Genomic DNA, 23947 nt, shown 5'->3' on the forward strand with positions numbered 1-23947 from the left:
AGACTGTATTCAATAAAAATGAACCTCTTACCGAAACTGTTGTATTTGTTTAGAACCCTTCCGATAGCTATTAACAAACCTGATCTTAAGGTACTTCAGAATAAGATTATGAAATTCATCTGGGGGGATAAAAGACCTAGGGTGAATAGGCGAGCCCCCTATACTCCCAAAATGAGAGGAGGCCTGGGGGTTCCAGACCTGGTCAAATATTTTGAGGCAGCACAGCTAGCCCAATAATTCGCTCTCATAGCTTACAAATTCAACCATCCTGGATGAAAATTGAATCGTCCCCCCACCCCACTAAACTGATTAGTCACATGTTGTGGCTACGTATGAGAGATAGACCAACTAGAATGTGCCCTACATTATCTTTTTCATTAAGTTTATGGGACAGATTGCAGAAGCCTTTTGCTTTCTGTTCTAACCATTCTCCCCTAGCCCCGTTGACGGGTAATACAGATTTCACCCCGGGTCTTAATCCTCAAGTGTTTTCATGGTGGACCAACAAGGGTCTGATACGTATTGCCGATATGTGTGACCATAGAGGTATCTTATCGAAACAAACCCTAATAGAGAAATATCAATTACCCAATACAGAATTCTACCTTTAAATAAGTGCACTATTTGAAGACTTTACAGCGCACAATCGATATCACAAATTCCACCCCAATGGAATACTTGTGCAGATCCTTTGATAAGCGTACAGGTCACATTTCGAAAATATATAGTATCTTGACCTCAAAGACGGAAAAATTGTTTTATATGCACAAGTGGGAACAGGATATAGAGGTAACAATGGAAATGGATACATGGATTAAAATTGCACAATCAGCCTCAAAATTATATAGTTACATAGTTACATAGTAGGTGAGGTTGAAAAAAGACACACGTCCATCAAGTCCAACCTATGTGTGTGATTATGTGTCAGTATTACATTACATATCCCTGTATGTTGCGGTCATTCAGGTGATTATCTAATAGCTTCTTGAAGCTATCAATGCTCCCCACTGAAACCACCGCCTGTGGAAGGGAATTCCACATCCTTGACGCTCTTACAGTAAAGAACCCTCTACGTAGTTTAAGGTTAAACCTCTTTTCTTCTAATTGTAATGAGTGGCCACGAGTCTTATTAAGCTCTCTTCTGCGAAAAAGTTTTATCCCTATTGTGGGGTCACCAGTACAGTATTTGTAAATTGAAATCATATCCCCTCTCAAGCGTCTCTTCTCCAGAGAGAATAAGTTCAGCGCTCGCAACCTTTCCTCATAACTAAGATCCTCCAGACCCTTTATTAGCTTTGTTGCCCTTCTTTGTACTCGCTCCATTTCCAGTACATCCTTCCTGAGGACTGGTGCCCAGAACTGGACAGCATACTCCAAGTGCGGCCGGACCAGAGTCTTGTAGAGCGGGAGAATTATCATTTTATCTCTGGAGTTGATCCCCCTTTTCATGCATGCCAATATTCTGTTTGCTTTATTAGCAGCAGCTTGGCATTGCATGCCATTGCTGAGCCTATCATCTACTAGGACCCCCAGGTCCTTTTCCATCCTAGATTCCCCCAGAGGTTCTCCCCCCAGTGTATAGATTGCATTCATATTTTTGCCACCCAAATGCATTATTTTACATTTTTCTACATTGAACCTCATTTGCCATGTAGTCGCCCACCCCAATAATTTGTTTTTGCAAGGTTTCCACATCCTGCGGAGAAGTTATTGCCCTGCTTAGCTTAGTATCATCTGCAAATACAGAGATTGAACTGTTTATCCCATCCTCCAGGTCGTTTATAAACAAATTAAATAGGATTGGTCCCAGCACAGAACCCTGGGGAACCCCACTACCCACCCCTGACCATTCTGAGTACTCCCCATTTATCACCACCCTCTGAACACGCCCTTGTAGCCAGTTTTCAATCCATGTACTCACCCTATGGTCCATGCCAACGGACCTTATTTTGTACAGTAAACGTTTATGGGGAACTGTGTCAAATGCTTTTGCAAAATCCAGATACACCACGTCTACGGGCCTTCCTTTATCTAGATGGCAACTCACCTCCTCATAGAAGGTTAATAGATTGGTTTGGCAAGAACGATTCTTCATGAATCCATGCTGATTACTGCTAATGATATCGTTCTTATTACTAAAATCTTGTATATAGTCCCTTATCATCCCCTCCAAGAGTTTACATACTATTGATGTTAGGCTAACTGGTCTGTAATTCCCAGGGATGTTTTTTGGGCCCTTTTTAAATATTGGTGCTACATTGGCTTTTCTCCAATCAGCTGGTACCATTCCAGTCAATAGACTGTCTGTAAAAATTAGGAACAACGGTCTGGCAATCACCTGACTGAGTTCCCTAAGTACCCTCGGATGCAAGCCATCTGGTCCCAGTGATTTATTAATGTTAAGTTTCTCAAGTCTAATTTTAATTCCATCCTCTGTTTTTGTTAAAAGTCGTTTATTAAGTTTTCACAAAAGTACAGCAAGTGAAACAAAGGCACATGTCACAGAGTAACAGATAACCGAGTTAACAGATGTAATATAAAGGTCTATATAGTACATTACATGGAATAATGTTAATAACAGAAATAATTAGCTTATATCCTGTCTGTTGTCACCAGTAGGTAAAGAGGATTGGATTGATTAAAAATCGTTAAGAGAGAGTGTCATAATGTCGTATCAAACCTGTGCCCAGCGTGTGGAGTGTATGAAAAGACTTGTTTGTAGCTTGTTAATTCTGGCCATGCAAAGTAGTATAATTTCTGAGGTATTTCCCCAAGACACTGTGTGGCTTCCAGTTTACCTTTTAATTGGTAGGGAGTGTATTATAGGGGAGGAAAGGAAACGAAAAAGGTAAGGGGGATGGAGATTGATGGCCTATATTGTGATAGTTTAGGAGGTTATTCAAGTGTTTGTGTGTTTGAGATGTCACCTGAACCATTGGGTGAGGGACTGGCGGAGTCGGTCTGGGCTTGGGATGATTTAAAATGAAACCAACATGCCCAGGTATTCTTGTATTTGGATGGTGCGTCCGAGGCTTGATGGATGAGGTTTTCCATTTCCGCCACTCTATCTACCCTCTGAATCCATTCAGAAATGGTGGGGGGAGATGTAGTTCTCCAGTGTACAGGAACACATAAGTTTGCTGCATTGATGAGGTGTAGAGCTAATGATTTTCTATAAGTGTGTTGTGGGAGTGACGTGTGATGGAGAAGATATTGGGCGGGGGTGAAGTCCGGGGTATATGTCGTTATCTGTGTGATTAAGCGATGAATTTCGATCCAATAGTTTTGGATGAGAGGGCATTCCCACCATATGTGAAGTAATGTAACTCTTGATGCGTTGCACCGCCAACATTGTGGAGAGAGGTTGGGGTGGAATTTGTGAATTCTGTCAGGAGTCCTATACCATTTCGTAAAGATTTTATATCTATTCTCCTGAGTTGATATATTGAGAGAACCTTTGTGCATATGAGAGAGGGCAAGCTTCCATTCTTCGGCGGAGAGATCTATTTGCAGATCTTTTTCCCACCTTTTAACTAAGTCGTCTGTTTTGATTTCCTCAGTTGAAAAGAGGAGCGCGTATATGGACGAGATGAGGTGTCTTTGGGGTTCAGGGTTGGTACATAAGAGTTCAAAAGGTGTGAGTTCCCTATGCAAGTTTGTCGTGGGTTTGAGGCTATAGATGAAGTGACGGATCTGTAGGTAGTTATGGAAGGGTATGTGGTAGTCTGGAAATTTGCTAGTCAGGGCTTGGAACGTTAGGAGAGTTTTTTGATGGAACAATTGATGCACCTGGAGTCCTGGTCTGTTTGTGTCAGTTACAGGGTGGAGGGAGCGTACTCCTGGGGTGAAGTCTGGATTATTTTCCAGAGGTCTCATGGGACCGGGAATGGGATTTAGCTTGAGCATTTTGCATGCTGCTTTGAAATTAGATAATGTGGAGGTGATAAGTGGGTTTGATGAGGCTGTTATTGGTACTTTAGTTTGATTGATCCATGGCAAAAGTTTTATCGGTATCGGGGTGAATGCGTTCTCGATATGTACCCAATCTTTGCTTGTACTATTAACGTGCCAGTCTACTATTCTGGAAAGGTGACATACCCAGTAGTATTTTTCCATGTCAGGTACGTGTAATCCCCCCTGAAGTTTAGGAGTCGTTAATCTAGTCCAGTTCAGTCTGGGTTGTTTGGAGGACCATATAAAATTTTTACAATACCTCTTGAGTGTTGAGAAGAAGGCAGGGGGAATTCGAATGGGTATAGTTTGAAATAAATAAAGCAGTCTAGGTAACACATTCATTTTTAAAATAGCTGACCTTCCAAACCAAGAAAATGGGCCCAAGGTCCATTTGTGCAGGTCTGTCTGGATAATTCGTAAGATAGGCAGGAAGTTCAGTCGGTAGATTTCTGTCAATTTAGTGGGTATTTTAATGCCCAGGTAAGTGAGTGCCTGGGGTTCCCAGCCGAATGGGAAGTTTCGTTTACATTGTGTAACTGTCTCAGCGGGTAAGGAAATGTTAAGAGCTTTGGATTTGGAGAAATGTATCTGTAGGTTTGATAAGGATTTGAATGTTGCGAAGTCTTTAAGGAGGTTGGGGATAGTAGTAATTGGATCTGTGAGAAATAATAGGATATCGTCCGCATAGGCCGCTACTTTAAATTGTTTATTATTAATTTCTATCCCTTTGATGTTTGTGTTTTCTCGAAGTTTACGGAGTAAAGGTTCCATTGTGAGTATAAAAATTAAGGGGGACAGAGGACATCCCTGTCGCGTACCATTAGACACGGAGAAGGCGTCCGACAGGTGACCATTCACTCTTATTCTGGCTGTGGGTGAGGAGTAAAGAGCCATAATCATTTGGACCAGTTGTGACGGTAAGCCGATAGAGTGTAATGTAGCTTCCATAAAATCCCAAGCTACCCTGTCGACTGCCTTCTCCGCATCCAAGGACAGGAAGAAGCCGCGTGTGTCAGAAGTGGTTAGCCAGTGGTGGATGTCTAGGGCTTTAGTGGTGTTGTCTCGGGCTTCCCTTCTGGGAACAAAACTGACCTGTTCTGTGGAGATAAGTTTGGGAATTAGCAGTAATAGACGGTTGGCGATTGCTTTGGCATATACTTTAACGTCTACGGTAGCCTCCCTGGTGGTTTTCCCGTGTGTGGCTCGGGGTTAAAATTCAGTACCATTAGCGGTAACCCCGAGCCACACTCGGGATCGCATTGCAGGATCCTGGGGCGGCGTTACTTACCTTGTCCCCGGGATCCTGCGATGTCCTCCGCAGTGTCCGAGGGCTCCGTCCTCCTCCGAAGCCTCTCCGTGCCAGGCTCCGTTCCCTGCGAGCGGCGCGATGCACGGGGCGGAGCCTGGCGGCAAATTCAAAAAAATGTAAAAAGCATAACACATACAGTACTGTAATCTTACAGATTACAGTACTGTATGAAATGATTTCACATCCCTTTTGTCCCCAGTGCTTTGTCCCATGCCCTGCATGCAGTTTTACATGATATACACTGTTCTTTCTGCCTGGAAACTGGAGATTGTCCATAGCAACCAAAAAGTGTCCCTTTACGTCAAAAGTGGCTTTAGACCAGCTAGAAAACAGCGATAGTAAATTAGAACACTTGCAGAATTGAGCGATAGTGAATTGTGGGGAAATTTATTTTATTACTATTTTTTTTTTTTTTAATTATTTATTTTTATTTATTATATTATAATTTATGTTTTTGTGTTTCAAACTTTATCATACCCGGGATATCTACTAGACTCTGGTTTGGACAGATTTAAGTGTGTTATTGTTAAGATTTACAGACCTACAATATAAAACGCCAAATTTCCATGCAAAATAACCTAAAATCCGAAATAATCATACCGCCAGGGAGGTTAAGGAGGGATATTGGACGGTAGTTCGAGACCATGGTAGTATCTTTACCCAGTTTGGGGATAAGCGTGATGTGTGCTTCTAATGCATCCTTGGATGCTGTACTTGATGGTGAGAAACTGTTTAGAGCTTTGACTAGGGGGGATATAAGGATGTCCGAAAAGGATTTATAATACCCCACTGTGAGTCCGTCAGGTCCGGGGCTCTTGCCTGGCTTCATTTGTTTCAGGGCTATTGTGAGTTCTTCTGGTGTTAGTGGGGAATCTAGTGAAGCGGATTCTTCCGTTGTGAGGGGGGTGGGGGCATATTGGGCGAGAAATGTTTCAATTGCTTCCTTTCTATCTGCTGGGGTGTTGGACTGCAGAGGGGAGTGTAAATTGTATAGGTCTGTGAAATAGTGTACAAATTGTTTTGCAATGTCACTCGAATTGACGAAGGATTTACCTGTAGGATCTTTGATTGTATGTATGGTGTGGGCTGCTTTTTTGACTTGTAGGGCGCTAGCTAAAAGCTTCCCCGATTTGTTCCCAAATTCGTAGAAGCATTTCTGCTGCAGTGTGTATTTGCGTTTAATCCTGGTATGTAATTCTTCTAGTAGTTCTGTTCTGGCTTGTGTGAGTTCGAAGAGTGCCTCGGATGCTAAGGATTTTTTGTGTTTTTGTTCCAGTTTAGAGATACGTGTAGTCAGTTCTACCAGTTTCGCTTGCCTGAGTTTGTGACGGTGTGCAGCCATCGAGATGAGAGTGCCTTGTATAACACATTTATGTGCGGCCCAGATTATATCTGGTGACGTGTCACCCGTTTCATTCTCCATGAAATAGTTGGTCAGATGTTGGGAGATCTTGCTGGAAATGTCAGTGTCGGTAAGTAAGGAGTTGTCTAATCTCCATATATGTTGACGTACTAACGTGTTGGGAAGATGAAGGGTCATAGTTATGGGATTGTGATCTGATAGAACCATTGGTTCGATAGTAGTGTTCTTCATTAATGGTAGGTCACTTTGGGAGATAAAAAACAGTCTATTTGTGAGTATTTGGAGTGTGGCGGAGAGAAAAAGGTATAATCCTTTCCGTTAGGGTTCATTGTGCGCCAGGTGTCGTGTACTAGTAGGTCATTAGGTTGCGTTTTTATGGCACAAAGTGCTCTGTAAGTGAGGGAAGAATGGCCATTGGAGGTGTCGAGAGCGGGGTTGAGAGGTACGTTGAAGTCTCCTCCGATGATCAACGTACCAAAGCTAAAAGTCGTGAGTAGTCGTAGCGTGTTGCAGAAAAAGGAGACTTGGTGTGTGTTAGGGGTGTAAAGGTTGGCAATTGTGATGTGTTTCCCGTATAAGGTACCTTTTATGAAAATGAAGCGTCCTTGTGGGTCGTTGTGTGTATCTGAGACAATAAATGGGCAGTCTTTAGAAATGAGAATGCAGACACCTTTTGATTTGGCTTCAGTATTGGTCGCATGGTATATTGTTGGGAATTGTTTACTATGCAGTTTTGGGATTGCGTCTGTTCTAAAATGTGTTTCCTGGATTAGTGCTACATGGGTTTTGGACTTACGTAGCGAGGAGAGCAAGAGGGAGCATTTTTCGGGCGTGTTCAGACCGCGGACGTTAATAGATTTGAGATTCAAAGAGGTGTGTGGTTGCACCACATCGTTTGATGCTCGGTTGAGGTCCATGGCCTCCGTCGGGTTGGGAAAAAAAAAAAAAAAAGGGGGAAATGAGAGGGTAAGTAAGGGAGCAAGGGGTGGGTCTGGTTAGGGCCTTGCTGTCTTGAGGAGGGCTGTTGGTATTGTGTTGAGTATGACTCTGGGGAGTAACCGATGAGTCACCTGGGATAAGTAACTACCCTGTGTCCTCGATTCAAGAAAAGGGATCTGTAGTGTACAGCGCAGGAGTAGTGCAAAGCCTACGGTGGGTAGGCTGCCACACTATACCGTTACTGTGTGGGGGTTGGTAAGATCCCGACACGAGATAGCTGGTGGATCTACCTAAGAGGTGAGTGTCCTGCCATCCCTTGACCATGGAGAAGGATGGTAGGAGGGGTGTTGAACGAATCTGTATGGTGTATGTGCACAGCAGTATTTTATAAGCTCGTGGGTACATAAGGAAAAGTATAACAAACCAAGTAACTCCTATATTCTCAGTAACCACTTTTGTAGGGGAGCACTTTGTGGGTGTGATTTTCAGTCTCATACTCTACATGAGGCAAATTCAGACTGTTGGGGTCATCACCATACCTGGACATGCATATGGTGGAGAGTCCAAGGTGTGAATCTGGATTTACCATACCGCTCCGCGTTTACTGAGGATGTTAATGTGGTCTACTATTTTATCTAGCAAACTAAAACCTGAGATAAACCTTAACAACTTACTCATAGTCCGTGTGCGGCACGTATTCACCCTTAGGTGTGGTTTGGGGACGTGCCCGTTCATGAAAGTCTGGTGCCCAAGTCTGTTCCAATTAAATGACACTGTAATATTGTACCCCATTCTGTGTTGGGCACTCCCCTCACCCATTTGTCCTACGTGAGGGGAGAACCCAAGACATGTTGCAGTTGCAAATAAATGACATATCTTAGGGCGTTTATTGGAACCTGGGAGACAGTCTAAGATATGCGTGTGGAGTCACCAATACCTCAAGGAGCCCTTTGCCGTTATCAATAGTAGGTTTCGAGGTAACTGCAGTATAAGCTGCATGAAAAGAGTGTTTCACCAACCTTCAAGCAGTTGCTTATGCAGTAAAATATAGGTGTATTGCTTGAGTCCATTGCAGGAGAGGTGTGAGTTGCGTATTTCTGCTTGCTGGGGTCTTTGGAGCGATCTTCTGAGACGAGGCAGTCGATGTGAGGATTAGGATGGTGCCGCGTGGTCTCTGACGTCCGGTGTAGTTGCCGTACAGGAGGTGTGCCGCGCTATTCCTGTGTGACGTTCACCTGTTAGTGAGCTGTGGCTTTGATTGTGAATCATAGTGAGTGTTGCGCGGGTTAGGCATCGTCCGTAGCCACATTGCGCATGGAGTGATCTCCCTGTGGTGATGGTAACGATGACATGAGCCATTATGCGAAGAGGTAGACTGCCGCGTCGAGTACGTAGGAAGGTACGTGTTTCCGGCTCAGGCTACCGAGGCAGTATGGGAACTGTAGTTTGCTGGTTGTGCGTTGGAACCTCAGTGAAGGGAGCGCAGTGTGAGGAGATTATGCCAGGTCTCGTTAGTGTACGCGCTCCGAGCACATACGTCACGGTTGATCTCTGCATACAGCGCTGGTTATTGATAGAATCACTAGGATCAGGCACTTGTACGTTGTGTCAAGTAAATAAAACAGCTTAGTTGTATAAAAAAAAAACCCAAATAAAGAACAAGTGTGGCCTAACGTGGCCTAATAGAAAAAGTGGAGTGCTGTGACATGGATTACTTCCCCGTAATTCTAGTGGTCTCGTCTGGCTCTCCTTGATGATGGCGAGTCGGCGGTGTCAAAGTTACGGTGGCGAGTATTGTGGGCACCGCGATGCGCTGTGGTGGAGGGCGATCTTCTCCTCCTGTGGCCTGAATTGGTAGCTTCCATAGAATCTGCAGGCTGCTGTTCCCTCCTCACGTCCGAGGTCCGAGCGACGAAAATCCGCGTACCAATTGGGTACCTCTACATTGGGGATGTTTAATGCCTCACAAAAGAAAGGAAGGTCCTCAGGCACTTTAAGGAAGGCTGTGCGGCCTTGCGAGGTGGCAGCCAGGCAAAAAGGATACTTCCATTTATAGGTGAGGCCTTTGGCGTGGAGGGTGTCTAGCAGGGGTTTCAGGTCTCTATGGTGTTGGAGGGTTATGCCTGACAGGTCCTGGAAAATCTGGACGTTCTTCCCCTCGTGTATGATCTGCGGGATACTTCTAGCCTGTCTAAGAATTTCTTCTTTGACCTTATAGTCCGAAGTTCCGAGATGGCAGCAGAGAGAGTGTCTTTAATGTCGGTAGCGATCATCCGTAGATCGTTTATGTTGAGCTGGTGGTGGGGTTGTTCCTCCGGATTGATGTCTCTCGTTAAGCTGATGGGAGGAGTGAGGGACGGTTCTCCTAGTGGGGAGGAAGATGCGGCCTGTGAGGTCCTGTGATGGGAGGACGCCATGTTTCCTCTGCCCGTCCTGAACATTTCGGGGATGTTGTGTCCCGTGTGCTCCGTGTGTTCCCTCTGTGATCGGGAACATGAAGCTAAGGTGTTCCTGGAAGCGGTCCCCATAATGAGAGGTAGGTATCGTGCTGTTGAGCCTCCTGTAAGCTGATGTCAGGTCGTGAGGTGGCAGGAGCTGTGGAATTAAGCAGCCATCTTCGTGTCAGGTCAGGCCACGCCCCCTCCGTCCTCTGTTAACCATGGAGGTGCTTCCTGTGTTGTGTCATGAGGATAAACACTGCAGTTTTGGTTACTGAAGCCCCCCGATTCACTCGTGAAGACTGAGGAGAAGAATAAATTCAATACCTTTGCCATCTCCCCATCCTTTGTAACCAGATGTCCTTCCTCATTCTTTATGGGGCCAATATGGTCTGTCCTCCCTTTTTTACTGTTTACATAGTTAAAGAATTTCTTGGGATTTTTTTTTGCTCTCCTCCGCTATGTGTCTTCCATGTTCTATCTTAGCCGTCCTAATTGCACCCTTACATTTCTTATTGCATTCTTTATAAACTCTGTATGCTGAGGATGATCCCTCAACCTTGTATTTTTTGAAGGCTTCTCCTTTGCTTTTATATGCATTTTTACATTGGAGTTAAGCCATCCAGGATTTTTGTTCGCTCTTTTAAATTTATTACCCAATGGGATGCATTGGCTAATGCCCTTATTTAATATGCTCTTAAAGCAAAGCCATCTCTCCTCCGTATTCTTTGTTCCTAATATTTTATCCCAATTTATGCCTTTTAGCAAGGTTTGTAGTTTAGGGAAGTTGGCTCTTTTGAAATTCAGTGTCTTTGTGTTCCCTTCATGTTTCCTATTTGTGTGATTTATACTGAAACTAATTGACCTGTGATCGCTGTTACCTAAATTGCCCCGTATTTCCACATCTGTGATCAGGTCTGTATTGTTGGTAATCAGTAGATCCAGTAATGTTTTATTTCTAGTTGGTGCATCTACCATCTGACCCATAAAATTGTCCTGCAAGACATTAAGGAACTGGCGAGCCTTAAATGAATGCGCGGTTCCCTCCGCCCAGTCTATGTCTGGATAATTAAAATCCCCCATTATGATAACACTTCCCATCCTTGCTGCTAATCCAATTTGTGATAGGAGATCCGTCTCCACTTCCTCCCTCAGGTTAGGGGGCCTATAGCATACTCCCAGTATTATTTTCCCCTTAGCTTCATCCCTTTGGAGCTCTACCCATAAGGATTCCACCTCTCTAGCTCCCTCAGTGATGTCATCTCTCACATTCGCTTGTACATTATTCTTGATATATAGGCATACCCCTCCCCCTTTTTTACCCTCTCTATCCTTGTGGTATAGGGTATACCCTTGAATGTTTGCCAGCCAATCATGAGAGCTGTTGAACCAGGTCTCTGAAATTCCCACAAAATCCAAATCCTCCTTGTACAACAGTATCTCTAGTTCACCCATCTTGTCCGCCATGCTCCTGGCATTGGTGAACATGCCACATAGTTTAGACCGGTCGCATATTGTCCTCATATTGGGTGTTTCGAGATTGCAACTAGGACTTGCTACTATGCTCACCTTGTGTTTTTGTGCTTTGGTTAACCTACCACTAATGCCCCCAATACTACCCTCTGGAATATCTTCCACGCTGGCTATCACTGTCTCTGGACCCTCCCCCCCATCGCCTAGTTTAAAAACCCCTCTAACTTTTTGGCCATCTTCATTCCCAGCAGATTTGCACCCTCCTCATTTAGGTGCAGTCCGTCCCTTCTATAGTACCGGTTACAGACTGAGAAGTCGGCCCAGTCCTCCAGGAACCCAAACCCCTCCTTACTGCACCAGCTCTTCAGCCACTTGTTTACTTCCCTAATCTCCCTCTGCCTTTCTGGTGTGGCTCGATGTACCGATAGTATTCCTGAGAATACCTCACTAATAGAGGCGAATTATAAAGTCCTATTACGGTGGTACATGGTACCAGCGAGAGTAGCGAAATATGTCACAGGCACCTCCCCACTATGTTTCAGGGGTTGTGGAAAAAAGGTACACTATATCATACATGGTGGACATGCTCTAAAGTCAGGCGATTTTGGATCCGCATTTATAACTTTATCTACTCACTCACCCAAGTGAATCTAACTAAATCTCCACAACAGGCGTTGTTGGGGGGCCAAGTGGAAGGAGTGCCTGGGCATACAAAAAAACTCATATCTTTTATTTTCACAGCGTCTAGGATTGCAGTTGCTAGATCTTGGAGAATGCCCTTGTATCCCCTTCAACTTCGTGAAAGCGAAGTTGTTGTGGATCATGATTAATGAACGCCTTTCAGCGATGTTATTGGATAAACAGCCAGCCTTTGATAAGATCTGGGAACCGTGGTTGACATATCTGTCTAAAGGTTTACGAGTTGTTAGTAGAGCTTAATAGAGATCTACAGGGGTGCACTCCCTTCCCCCCCTTTTTTTTCCTCTTTCTTTTTCACCTTTTCCTTTTCTCTTTTCTTCTTTCACCTCCCTTCCTCTCCTACGCAGGTCTTCCATTCCATTGTTGTCATCCTAGTATCTTATATGAAAGACTGTGTGGTAAGTGGCCTTATGGTCAAATGGAGCGGAGGGGAGTGGTTGGGGTCCTCCCACTCACAGCGTGATCCCATAGGGGGTGGCTGGTGGGACTCTTGCCTATTACCTTTTCTCTGACAAGTATATAAGTATTGTAGAGACAATTCTAGGGACAACTAATATATATATCTAAACAGCCATAACTCCAAATTATGATATTCTATATAATGCCTAACTTTGTATGCAAGTGAAATTAGACAGAGTTAGAAGTGAACAACTGGCCAGCCAAGGTTCACTTCATGCTGAGATAGTGGAGTTGATATTTTCTTTCTGTAAAATTTCGCAGGCCATGTTGGCTGTGATATGTTTCTATTTTTCAATATTTGCAGAATGTAATGTATTTTCTACCTGTTAAACTCAATAAACATTATTGGAAAAGAAAAATGCACTAGTCCTTTAAAAACCTTCTTGGGGTCTCCTAATCCTGACTGGGATGTGGCACATCTCTACCATGCACTATGCAAACAAAGTAGTATAGAAAAAGTGACATTCACAAAGTGACCTTCACATGTCCCTGCAAGATTTATTTATTTTAGAAATATTGAGATGGAAACTCTCCAAAATAAATGGGAGAGCTGACGAGAGGTTTCAATATGGAGGATGAGAGTCTGTTTGTGTACCTACACAGTTTCATTGGGATTTGTTTAAAATGGTTGAAACATATTGTTAGTGGCATCACTTCAAGTAATGGACTTTTGATAATACTAGGTTGTTTATTGTATGTACACACAGGAGATTGAGATATATATTATAAACATAAGGTGCAGCACATACAACTTTTGCTAAACACATTCAAATGCTTAAAGGCTAAGTTCATTTTTTTTTTCTAAAATCCAGCTCCCATATGTACCAATATACCATTATTGTACCTCGGTTTTCTTTGATTTTGAAAACAAGGCCTACTTCATCCATGGCTATATTTTGCAGATCACTTCCTTTTATACAGACAGAGACAGACTAGCCGGTGGACCCAGGAAGGAGTTTGCCAGCTGACCTCATTAGCACACCTTCACCCATCAACTAAGTTTACACAGCACCCCTGACATTCCTCCATGCGTGCATTTGCCTGGCTTCCCCAGTGTCCCTTCAGATGGGCTCAGGGTACATGATAAACTCCCTGGGGCCACATGCAACGCATGGGACACAACCATAGGTGTGCACAGCCTAATGCATTAGGGTGTGCACCCTTAAGCTCAAACATACATGCATGTGTATGTATCTACATATATATGACCCTGGCACATTGATCTCCCTGCTGGCACAGTGAAAGAGAAAAGGATAAACATTTCTCTTATGGCAGAGCCGGTAAGAGGGAGATCTTTCCCATGTTCCTGTTGCTACACAGAACGATAACACTAATGCGCATGGGGGGATTAGGGTGTGCCTGGGCACACCCGGCACACCCTGTGCGCACGCCTATGGACACAACTGATGTAGTGCAAGAGCCTGCCTGATTGGATACAGAGTGATTGGATTGATGGTGAGTCCTCCTATTATTTTGAAGCTAGGTCTGACACGCACTCTACATCAGTTCCGCTTGGGGGTTGCCTAATGCATAGCATACACCGCTGGTCAGATAGCGCTGTCTGAACGGACTTCCACCGCACCAGGTGTTTCTGATATATTGATGCACTCCCCTTGTGGAAATATTGTAAGTGACATTTTTTAACAATAAACAAAAGATACTACACTATATCTGCCTTCCCGGGCTCTTTTTGGTGGAGCTTGATTTTCAGATGTGGGAGATTGGAGCAGAGGATAGATAACAAAGATTTGATCTGGCTGTTCCCGGGCTCATTCGACCAAGTTCCCCATACATGTGAATGATTGATTGGAAAAAGATTGTTGAATGTGTGATGAAAAATATAAGCGTAAGATAGTTTTGCCTTAACAAGATGTGGTGTGATCTGTAGAAGTAGTGTAATTGTAGATGTAGTTTAATTCTGGGTTATTAAAAATATAGTATTCAATGTCAGTCATGCACATATGTTCTTTCATTAGCATTTGAAAAGGACAGAGATAGTTTTTTCTAGGATCGAAGTGACACCTAGATGCCAATAAAAGTTTCCATTAGAGTAAACATAGATTGCCACCATCCTGAGGCTTCAAAGAAAACTGCTAGTCATTTTGGCTACATTGATCCACAGGGGGCATTCCCAAGGCTCCGGACAGTCTGTAAAGTTTGATTAACACCAACAGAACTGAGGAACCTAGTTTATCTCTCATAAAAGCTAAAATATTAGCGTCAGAGAGATGAAAATAGTTCCTTTTGATCGTACACCTGATGAGTTACGTGTACAGGTAACTCTGTATGTTTAGCAGGTGTGGAATCCTAGAGAATCACACAAAACCGTTATATGGCGCCTGATTGCAGCAGGCAGGCAGTAATTGGTACTGGTGCGATCGGACTGATGCGCTGGTATTGGAAATCCTATCCATGACCCAGCAATCAGTGCCGTTCTGGGCCAATTTGACTCTGGTCATTTCAGAACACAAAACACATGTGGGCTGAGACAGGAACACCCCCCAGGGTTGATTGGCCAAGGGCTAAAGTCCAGCCCACATCCATATTTCAATAAATTGGGTAGCCTGAGATATGGACTTTGTTCTTCCACAAAGCCAGTTCGAAACTGGGGAGTTCCCACATGTTCCAGTATGCTTCTACTAATGGATAGACTTTGGTAAAGTTTATTTCTGTTTTTATCCCTTTTTATTTTCATAGCAAATTGCCAATTTGTGTGTCTTTCTGCATTTTTTGTATATTTTTTGGTAAATCCTTTTTTTTTTGTATTTGGTGGTGTATTTTAGTGCCTAAGTACTAAAATAAGTTACGTGCCAATCGGTATGCAATTGCACTGTGTGTTGGCAGATTGCATGCAGATTGTAAGCTAACAGATCTGCCAGACGGAGATCTGTGTGTTTGGTGGCTCAGCAGACCAGTCTGCGGACAAACTGTTGGGTGGTGGCAGGCTATCGTTTATTGTGTGTCTGGTGTGTGGGTGTGGGGACAGTGGGAAGAGTGATTAACACCGGAGCTCAAGCTTGCAGGATAGCTGGAGGAACCCCAGAAGTGTATAGTAATTGCTAGACTGCTCCCCAACCCTTAGAGTGCACCAGATTGTATGTAAGATTCGTATCTGCCTGTGTGTGTGGTCAGCTAGCTGGATTGGAGTGGAGTCTCCCTCTAGTGGTGGCCAAAGGTAGTGCGGGCTGTGAAAGTACCACAGCCAGTCTTACATGCGCAGTATAAGTTTCCCCTTATTCCCTTAGTTCTTCATATACCCCGGTCATGGAACGCATGTCGCGGTTAGTGAGTCGCCGTGGGCGTGCAAATTCGTGACAGATTGGCGGGAGCGAGCGGGATATGCTTAATACATTAGTACATGGTTTATTCATTTAACCTGTGTACTAAAGGTTGGAAGCTTGTTAGAAGCAACTGACCTACAGAAGCTCACTCAGTGCATCATTTTTTTCGTAGAAGACATACTTGGCTATTTGCTCCCCACCCCCTCTTGTTTTTCTTTTCTATCTTTTATTTGGGCAAAAAACTTGGAGATGGTAACCCACGAGATGATATGCTGGTACAAGAGGCAATCCGAAGAGACCGCGATTGACCTCTGTGTGCTAAGAGGCATCAGTACAGTTGGCAAGACGAGGACCCAGCTTTTATGTGCGTTGATAGAGGATGACTGAGAACAGCTCACCATGGCTTCTAAACCCAGAGACCGTGCCACTCCAGATGGCTGTGTGAGACAGCATGACTCTGTTCTCAAACCCTCTCAGCAGAAGAAATCACTACAGCAGATGAAGCAAAGAGAGAGAGAGCACAAACTGAACAGTACCCAAATCCAGCACGGAAATGCAACATCACCTCCATCTGCGTCAAGAACTACAAGGGCCAGACCTACATCTGTGGAAACCTTGAAGTGTTTTGTCTGTAACCAAGGTGGACATTACTCGAGCCTTTGTCCAAAGAGGAGGAGGCCTAGCCCACCAGCAAGTGTGAAAAGTGCACCCCCTACTGTGTTGCTTGTTAGGGAAAATGTAGGAGACCAAGAGGATAGCCTGCAGCTGGTTACCGCAGGTAACAGTGTTACAGTTGGACTCCAAGCTATGGGATCAGGGGATGTCCTAGCTCTTCCAGGATTGAGGAGCTGTGAGGATGTGATCCCAGGGGAAGCCATGGTTGTTACAGGAGGTGGAGGAGCCATATCTGCCGTGCCTATGGCTTGTGTTTTGTTGAACCAGGAATCTGAAAGCCAAGTGAAAGAAGTGGGCAGAGCAGATCCCACAAATGTAGCAGGCCGTGCGGATACCCTGCAGCTGGTTACCGCAGGTAATAATGTGTCAGTCGGATTCCGAGATACGGCATCGACAGATGTCCTAGCTCCTTCAGGATCGAGGAGCCATGAGGATGTGGTTCTAAAGAAAGCCACAGTTATCACAGGGGCTGGAGGAGTCATCCCTGTGTTACCATCAGCTTGTGTTGCTTTGCTCAGAGGATCAAAAAGCAAAGTGAGAGAAGTAGGCATAGCAGATGCCAGTAATGTACTATCGGGTACTGACCGGGTGCAGTTGGTAGCTTGCTATGAACCAAATCCAGCCCCCCTGGAACCTGCATCTCCACCTGAAGCCCCAGATTCACGTAAAGTACTGTTGGGTGACTCAGTGCACATTGGGAACTCTGGGGAGGGTCAGGGGGATAGTGACTGTGTGCCAGGCCCTGGCCCTAATGGGTTTCTGGAGCCAAGGCCCAGAGAGGAAACTAAAGTCAGAATGAACTCTGAAATTGATAATGTTTTGTGTGATGTAAAAAGTCATGATCTGTGCCGTGCAGACGTTCCCTCTGCTGCAGTGGTGACTCCTGGGGCTCACCGGTCTGCCCCAAACTGGTCATTGCCCACTGCTACAGAGGGACTGTCTGTGAAAGGGCCCAATCCAACTGGGTTGGACCCTTGTGAACTTAGCCAAGCAGGCCTGAGGTCCCCTGACACTGTTGTCTCCCTGGCATCTGTGGCAGATCTCTCTGAGTCCCCTGAGGCTGTTAAAATTGACATCAGCCTGGAGGAGTACAGAGGTCTGGCTGACAGATGGTCAGTTGTGGATGGCGGGATGAGGGTGCACAGGAAACAGGACTGTGACTCTGTAACCATTTGTAAAGAAAAGGAATGTTTTGAAGTACCTGCTGAAAAGGCGAATTGTGTTTCAGTAGATCCTGGTAAGGACAAGCAAGGTTTGCTTGTAACCTTATGTGAGGCAAAGTCTTCTGTAGTCTGCTCCTCTGCCATCACAGCTACCAGTACTTCCATTGTGGATTCTGGGCTGTGCATCACAGTGGAAAGATCACAGGGTGAGGGGGCAAATCTGACCCAATCTGACTCTACTCCCTTTGCAGTTGCGGCTGACAGCACTGTGTTCTTAGGGGCTGATACATTTGTTGCCAGCCCAGAGGAACTCAGGTGTTGTGCCAACAGATGCTCTGCTGAGGACGGAGTAGGTGTATGTGATGTGGGTCAGAGGACAACCCCCGGTGGAATTCAGTCTTATGTGACCTTCTCCTCTGTCACCACAGTTGTGAGTACTGCCACTGCGGATTCATTGCTGTGTGTCATGGAGAGAATATTACAGGGTGACAGGACAAATCTGGACCCATCAGGGCCTACCATCTCAGCAGCTGCAGCTGACAACACCGAGTACTTTCTGGCTGATAAGTCTGATGTGGGCCCAGAGGAACTGAGGTGTTGTGCTGGCAGGCCTTCTGCTGAGGAGGACAGAGTAGGAGAGTGTGACATGGGTCAGAGGATGACCCCTGGCAGAATAAAGTGTTTTTTTTGGCTTTATCCTCTGTCCCTTCAGCTATGAGTATCATGATTGAGGATTCGTTGCTGTGCATAACAGGGGTGGAAACAACGGGATTATGGTGGACAACTGACCCCATCTGAATCTGCTCTCTCAGAGGCTGCAGCTGATTGCACTGCATTCCTACAGGCTGATATGTTTGGTGTCAGCGTAGAGGAATTCAGGGGTTGTGCTGGCAGGCCTTCTGTTGAGGCAGAATGACAAAAAGTGTGGGAGACAGGCCTAAGAGTGGAGGCCCTGGTACCCAGGCCATGTAACAAGCATCTGGGTGTGGTAGCTAATAGAGTACCACCAGACGTCCAGGGCCAATGGCTGAGAATGCTGACAGCACACAATGACAAATTTGCCTGTACCCTTTCGGTAGGTAGTCAGTGGCCAGTGGATGAAGTGGATCCACAGGGCAATCTGCTGGCCAATCCTGATCCAGACCCGTTAGGATCAGTCAGAGAGGGGTGCGGTCACCATCTCCTATCTGCAAAGGGACAGGCTGAAATGTCAGTGGTGCCAAGCTTCAGTTAGGGGAACCTTCACCCCAACATAGGGAACCTTCCATGCAGATGCGTTAGCTGACCTGTTTAGGCTCAGCTGTGCGTCATCTGGAAGGGGGAGATGTGACGAAGAATATAAGCGTAGGATAGTTTTGCCTTAACAAGATATGGTGTGATCTGTAGAAGTAGTGTAATTGTAGATGTAGTTTAATTCTGGGTTATTAAAAATATAGTATTCAATGTCAGTCATGCACATATGTTCTTTCATTAGCATTTGAAAAGGACAGAGATAGTTTTTTCTAGGATCGAAGTGACACCTAGATACCAATAAAAGTTTCCATGAGAGTAAACATAGATTGCCACCATCCTGAGGCTTCAAAGAAAACTGCTAGTCATTTTGGCTACATTGATCCACAGGGGGCATTCCCAAGGCTCTGGACAGTTTGTAAAGTTTGATTAATACCAACAGATCTGAGGAACCTAGTTTATCTCTCATAAAAGCTAAAATATTAGCGGCAGAGAGATGAAAATAATTCCTTTTGATCGTACACGTGATGGGTTACGTGTACATGTAACTCTGTGTGTTTAGCAGGTGTGGAATTCTGGAAAACCACACGAAACTGTTATATGGCACCTGATTGCAGCAGGCAGGCAGTAATTGGTACTGGTGCGATTGGACTGATGCGCTGGTATTGGAATCCTATCCATGACCCAGCAATCAGCGCCGTTCTGGCCCAATTTGACTCTGGTCATTTCAGAACACAAAACATTTGTGGGCTGAGACAGGAACACCCCCCAGGGTTGATTGGCCAAGGGCTAAAGTCCAGCCCACATCCATATTTCAATAAATTGGGTAGCCTGAGATATGGACATTGTTCTTCCACGAAGCCAGTTCGAAACTGGGGAGTTCCCACATGTTCCAATATGCTTCTACTAATGGATAGACTTGGTAAAGTTTATTTCTGTTTTTATCACTTTTTATTTTCATAGCAAATTGCCAATTTGTGTGTCTTTCTGCATTTTTTGTATCTTTTTTGATAAATCCTTTTTTTTTGTATATCTTATATGCACTGCCCACTTTCAGGATATTAAATGAGAAAATTAATAAGTGACTTCTGTGTACTAAGCTAGGACTCATATCTCTGGAGAGGTTGGTGTATTTTAGTGCCTAAGTACTCGGTTTAAGTTACGTGCCAATCGGTATGCAATTGCACTGTGTGTTGGCAGATTGCATGCAAATTGTAAGTTAACAGATCTGCCAGACGGAGATCTGTGTGTTTGGTGGCTCAGCAGACCAGTCTGCGGACAAACTGTTGGGTGGTGGCAGGCTATCGTTTATTGTGTGTCTGGTGTGTGGGGACAGTGGGAAGAGTGATTAACACCGGGGTTCAAGCTTGCAGGATAGCTGGAGGAACCCTAGAAGTGTATAGTAATTGCTAGACTGCTCCCCAACCCTTAGAATGCACCAGATTGTATGTAAGATTCGTATCTGCCTGTGCGTGTGGTCAGCTAGCTGGATTGGAGTGCAGTCTCCCTCTAGTGGTGGCCAAAGGTAGTGCGGGCTGTGAAAGTACCACAGCCAGTCTTACATGTGCAGTATAAGTTCCCCCTTATTCCCTTAGTTCTTCATATACCCCGGTCACGGAACGCACGTCGCGGTTAGTGAGTCGCCGTGGGCGTGCAAATTTGTGACAGAATGGTTTCCAGGATTCGAGGAGGAACTTAATGTCTTATGGTCACTTACTGGCCAGGGCCATCTGGTGAGCGCACTTTGAGTGAAAAGTCACAAATATTATTTGGAAAACAGATTTTATTTATCACATGGTGTTGGAGTGGATCATCTAGAAAGAATTTTGGAGCTGTTTTGAACTTTTCATGATATATTTGTTTGAGCAATCATAAATATATTAATTATTTTTTCTGAGACATTTGTGCACATGTACAGTATCTCACAAAAGTGAGTACACCCCTCACATTTGTGTAAATATTTTATTCTATCTTTTCACGTGACAACACTGAAGAAATGACACTTTGCTATAATGTAAAGAAGTGATTGTACAGCTTGTATAATAGTGTAAATTTGCTGTCCCCTCAAAATAACTCAACACACAGCCACTAATGTCTCAACCACTGGCAACAAAAGTGAGTACACCCCTACGTGAAAATGTCCAAATTGGGCCCAATTAGCCATTTTTCCTCCCCGGTGTCATGTGACTCGTTAGTGTTACAAGGTCTCAGGTGTGAATGGGGAGTAGGTGTGTTAAATTTGGTGTTATCGCTCTCACTCTCTCATACTGGTCACTAGGAGTTCAACATGGCACCTTATGGCAAAGTACTCTCTGAGGATCTGAAAAAAAGAATCGTGGCTCTACATAAAGATGGCCTAGGCTATAAGAAGATTGAAAAGACCCTGAAACTGAGCAACAGCACGGTGGCCAAGACCATACAGTGGTTTAACAGGACAGGTTCAACTCAGAACAGGCCCCGCCATGGTCGACCAAAGAAGTTGAGTGCACATGTTCAGCATCATATCCAGATGTTGTCTTTGGGAAATAGATGTATGAGTGCTCCCAGCATTGCTGCAGAGGTTGAAGGGGTGGGGGGACAGCCTGTCAGTGCCCAGACCATACACCGCACACTGCATCAAATTGGTCTCCATGGCTGTCATCCCAGAAGGAAGCTTCTTCTAAAGATGATGCACAAGAAAGCCTGAGGACTTTGCTGAGGACAAGCAGACTAAGGACATGGATTACTGGAACCATGTCCTGTGGTCTGATGAGACCAAGATAAACTTATTTGGTTCTGATGGTGTCAAGCGTGTGTGGCAGTAACCAGGTGATGAGTACAAAGACAAGTGTGTCTTGCCTACAGTCAAGAATGGTGGTGGGAATGTCATGGTCTGGGGCTGCATGAGTGCTGCTGGCACTGGGGAGCTACAATTAATAGAGGAAACCATGAATGCCAACATGTACTGTGACATACTGAAGCAGAGCATGATCTCCTCCCTACGGAGACTGGGCAACAGGGCAGTATTCCAACATGATAACAACCCCAAATACACCTCCAAGACGACCACTGCCTTGCTAAAGTAGCTGAGGGTAAAGGTGATGGACTGGCCAAGAATGTTTCTAGACCAAAATCCTATTGCACATCTGTGGGGCATCCTCAAATGGAAGGTGGAAGAGCGCAAGGTCTCTAACATCCACCAGCTCCGTGATGTTGTCATGGAGGAGTGGAAGAGGACTCCCATGCCAAGAGGGTTAAGGCGGTGCTGGAAAATAATGATGGCCACACAAAATATTGACACTTTGGGCTCAATTTGGACATTTTCACTTAGGGGTGTACTCACTTTTGTTGCCAGAGGTTTAGACATTAATGGCTGTGTATTGAGTTATTGTGAGGGGACAGAAAATTTACGCTGTTATACAAGCTGTACACTCACTACTTTACATAGTAGCAAAGTGTCATTTCTTCATTGTTGTCACATGAAAAGATATAATAAAATATTTACAAAAATGTGAGGGGTGTACTCACTTTTGTGAGATACTGTGTGTGTGTATATATATATATATATATATATATATATATATATATATATATATATATTATATTGCCAAAAGTATTGGGACACCTGCCTTTACACGCACATGAACTTTAATGCCTTCCCAGTCTTAGTCTGTGGGGTTCAATATTGAGTTGGTCCACCCTTTGCAGCTATAACAGCTTCAACTCTTCTGGGAAGGCTGTCCACAAACTTTAGGAGCGTGTCTAGGGGGAATGTTTGATCATTCTTCCAGAAGCGCATTTGTGCGGACAGGCACTGATGTGGACAAGAAGGCCTGGCTCACAGGCTCCGCTCTAATTCATCCCAAAGGTGTTGTATCAGGTTGAGGTCAGGACTCTGTGCAGGCCAGTCAAGTTCCTCCACCCCAAATTCGCTCATCCATGTCTTAATGGTCCATATCATTTGGTGGAGGGAGATTATGGTGTGGGGTTGTTTTTGAGGGGTTGGGCTTGGCCCCTTAGTTCCAGTGAAAGGAACTCTTAAGGCATCAGCATACCCAGGCAGATTCATGCACCCAACTTTGTGGGAGCAGTTAAGGGATGGCCCCTTCCTTTCCAACATGACTGCGCAACAGTGTATGAAGCCAGGTCCATAAGGACATAGATGAGCGAATTTGGGGTTGAGGAATTTGACTGGCCTGCACAGAGTCCTGGCCTTAACTTGATATAATACCCTTGGGATGAATTGGAGTGGAGAGTGCGAGCCTGGCCTTCTCATCCAATATCAGTGCCTGACCTCACAAATGCACCTCTGGAAGAATGGTCAAACATTCCCATAGACACATTCCTAAACCTTGTGAGTTGAAATTGTTATAGCTGCAAACGGTGGGCCAACTCAATGTTGAACCCTAAGGGCTAAGACTGGGATGCCATTAAAGTTCATGTGCATGTAAAGGCAGGTGTCCCAATACTTTTGGTAATATAGTGTGTATATATATATATAAATATATATATATATACGCTCTATATATTATATTAGATATTATTTTTTAAGGGGGGTATTGACAGCAAACAATGCACGAGACACGGACATCCAGGAACTAATATTTGCTCTGCAAGGCAGCAAGCAGACAGTTTTAATGAAGGAGGACTTTGTACAGCAAGACCATAGCATAAAACAACCAAAAATCTTCTTGTCTGAGCTGATGTCTTCTCAACAAAGAACATATCCCCTGTAAAGTGTTATCTTTTTATGGTTCTGTCAGTTTCCAGCCTTTTCATACAGCAGCAAACTTTCACAGCAGAGACAGTGAGAGAGAGAGACATAAACATTAATTAGTCTTTGTATAGCTGAGACCTGAAGAGGTCTGTCTACCAGGTAGAATGAGGACCAAGAAGTAAAGGCTTTATCCCATTTACAATCTACAATGCCTCCAAGGCACCAGGACTCAGACCAGGGATTATTAAAATTACAATTACAAAAAAAA

The sequence above is a fragment of the Aquarana catesbeiana genome, linkage group LG01 (assembly GCF_042186555.1).
Source record: "Aquarana catesbeiana isolate 2022-GZ linkage group LG01, ASM4218655v1, whole genome shotgun sequence".
In the NCBI taxonomy this organism is placed as follows: Eukaryota; Metazoa; Chordata; class Amphibia; order Anura; family Ranidae; genus Aquarana; species Aquarana catesbeiana.